Genomic DNA, 2,863 nt, shown 5'->3' on the forward strand with positions numbered 1-2,863 from the left:
CTGGTTTCTGTTTTCCTACAGTCGCACTTCATCCTGCGGCTTTAATGTTCTTTATATATCTGATGTCGTTTTATCCACCAAGCAGAAAATAAGTTAAGAAAGTCATTTTAGTGTGAAATTAGAAACACAAACAACAAAGAAGAAAGTGTTTTTTTCTTTAGAATCAGTCATTAAGAGGAGCAGACGGGTAAATTACAGACAGTCTACAGCTTTTGTACTAATACAGTTCGTACCAAGACGTACTTGTAGGTTTAAGGGAACCACACATGAAGTTAGCATTAGCAGTAGCTTTATTGTTAGCAATGTTAGCGGTGGTTTTCACGTCGCCGCTTTCCCTTGGAGCCCATTTTTGTCACGACCACGTGAACAGACATGCACTGGAACGATCATCAATCATTTTGATGCAATGAGCCGCACATTCACTGGTGCCATGAAGAAGAATTGTTTCATTATTATTTAATTCAGCATATTTAACTTCTAACCTGTCATACTCACACTATTTTGTCTTATCCTGGTATTAATCATGTTAGTTATCATGTTAATATGGGACATTAGAAGCTCTGTGACTTATATCATTATTCCATGTTACTGAGTGTGCAGGTACGTCTGTGACTCCTCCCAGAGATGCAGGAATTGTCCATATCTGACATTTGCAAATGTTGTGACCATGTTTGGTTTAACAATACACTTACATTAAAATCAGTAAACCCCACATTAGGAAAACATAACATTCCTCTGATCGTTTTCTGTATTTCTGTATCATTTAAGATGTCGGATCTGTTGTGGCAGGAAGCTTTGAACTCATTTTCAACCTCTGAAAGGGGTCAGATCTAAACTGATCGTTATCACTGCCTCACAATCTGTTGACACAATAAAGATTCATGTGTTTTGCAGATCTCATATCTAACCGAGTAATACGTAGCTAAATGTACACCCAAAACAATAAAAACAGCCTGAGCATGATCATCTGATCAATAAATCTGTCATGAGTTCATGAATACACTCTGTGCCAACATGTTTGAGAATGAAGAGGTTTTTACTGCTGCGACCCGGTATCACGGTAAAGCGTGAAATAGACACGCCGGTCCACTACAGCAAGACGTGAAATAACCACACTTTGCGCTGCCAAAGCGTGAAAGTTTAGCAAAATCACGTGGTTGGGGTTGGGGAAAAGTAAAAACATGGCTGGGGTTAGGACACAAAAAGAAAACTCAAGAAAAACAATCTTACCTCCTTTATTCTAACCTCATAATCCCATGTGGCAGTCTGCAACCAATGCCACCAAACCACCCCTCTTTCTTTATAATACTGCCAAAAAATGCCCTTTGTACTTGGTCTCAAAACCTCTGTTGTGGAGCCTTGGTCACATGAACCCGCGTCACATGACATTTATAAGTATGTGAGTGTAAGTTTCAAAGTTTCAAAACGTATAACTTTCACACCAAGACAACCCAAAGCGTGGCAACCTCACGTTTTGCTACAGTGGATCGGCGTGTCTATTTCATGCTTTGGCGTGATACAAAAAATAAACCCCTTTCTAAAGGGACGGAAACAAAGTGACCCTCAGCAGGTTGATCTTTGAATCTGTTGACACTCTGAAGGCCAGTCAGCCTCTGCTTATATTAAATATCCAACTGAAAAAAACTGGACAGTAAGATTATAACACTGATAAAGCTGTCTGAAAGCAGACTAATATCTACAGAGCTGGACGTGGCTGAAGGGCCTGTTTGTCAGACCGGGTCGGGCTACATGGGACAGAGTCACTGGGTTTTGTATTATTCCTCAATTTTACTCTCTTATTTCACTCATTTCTCTTTATCTGGTGAAACATGAAAACTTTATTGGAATTTAATCTTTTGTGTACCAAACCATTATTTTTATCCTGGATTTAGTGTTGATAGGGTTTTGTTTTCAGTAGGTGGTGCTGTTGTATTGGTTTTTTTTAGTTTAGTTTGTTTTTTTTCTCTGTATTTTCCCTATAAGTAAAATCATTAGTGGGGTGAACTATAGAAAAACACGAAAGTTTCTTTATTAAAGAAGTGTAGGTTGAGAAAATATCATGTTTTTAAAATGCAGGCACATTTTCTGAATATTACATGAAGAAACCAACACGAGTTCAAATTTCAAATTGATCCCTGGTGATCATTTGTTTATTGGTTCAGCCCCAGAATATTCAGCTAAAACCTTTTTTTCATAGATTTTTTTTTTCAAAGCAGACATATTGATTTGTTACAGCAGGAGGATAATTAGTGCTGCTCATCAAACCAGCAGCACTGATTTCAGACCAGCCTTACTTTTATCACAAGATACTTTAACAGTTTCTATTAGAGGAGATTGTAGTTTAGCTCAGCAGATTTCACACAAAACCAAAACTGTTATTTGGTTTAAAACTATGGAGCCTCATATTGGCTGTAGCTCTACCTGCTGCAGTGCACAGGGTGAGGTTAAGAAACGGTTGCAATATATAGTAATAAGTCAACTTTCCACATATTTTTTTGTTTGTTTTAATAATTAACCAGAATCACCAATACATGTATTTGATCACTGCACACACTCTACTATTATCTGGTCTAGAATGAAATATTATATAGTGGGTAAAATAAATATAAATATATAAAGTGCTGGAAAATTACTGTTTGTACTGGGTTAGCTATAGTCTTTGGTAGAAAAGCCAATCTCCATTGAAATATTTTTCAATTCTGTGGTGTTTGGCCTGTTTAATTGTAAATGATTGACTTGAGATACCGGGAAATCATACAGAGGAGGTTTGTATGATGAGTGGGAGTGTGCTGGTGTGGGTGAAGGGTTCCTGTATCAGCAGCTATTTAACAGATGCTGACTCTGAGGATCATCGCAGTCCGTC

Source organism: Embiotoca jacksoni, unplaced genomic scaffold, assembly GCF_022577435.1.
Source record: "Embiotoca jacksoni isolate LCO1_2020_lvr unplaced genomic scaffold, fEmbJac1.0.p SCAF_14, whole genome shotgun sequence".
In the NCBI taxonomy this organism is placed as follows: Eukaryota; Metazoa; Chordata; class Actinopteri; family Embiotocidae; genus Embiotoca; species Embiotoca jacksoni.